The sequence below is a fragment of the Octopus bimaculoides genome, chromosome 17 (genome assembly GCF_001194135.2).
Source record: "Octopus bimaculoides isolate UCB-OBI-ISO-001 chromosome 17, ASM119413v2, whole genome shotgun sequence".
NCBI classification, from domain to species: domain Eukaryota; kingdom Metazoa; phylum Mollusca; class Cephalopoda; order Octopoda; family Octopodidae; genus Octopus; species Octopus bimaculoides.
In genome coordinates, this window is record NC_068997.1 from 28,688,798 (window position 1) to 28,689,090 (window position 293).

Genomic DNA, 293 nt, shown 5'->3' on the forward strand with positions numbered 1-293 from the left:
TATATATATGTACATATATACAAAAATATACATATATGTATACATACATATTCATATACATACGTGTGTAATATATGTGACCACATGACCTACCAGATTTTCAGATGTTGTTACGCATCACTGGCCACAATACACTTTGCCACTAGGCCACATACCAGCATATATATATATATATACACACACACACATACGTATATATAGACACACACACATATGTATATTTATATATATATATATAGATATATATCTATATATATATATATATATATATATATATATATATATATATATAT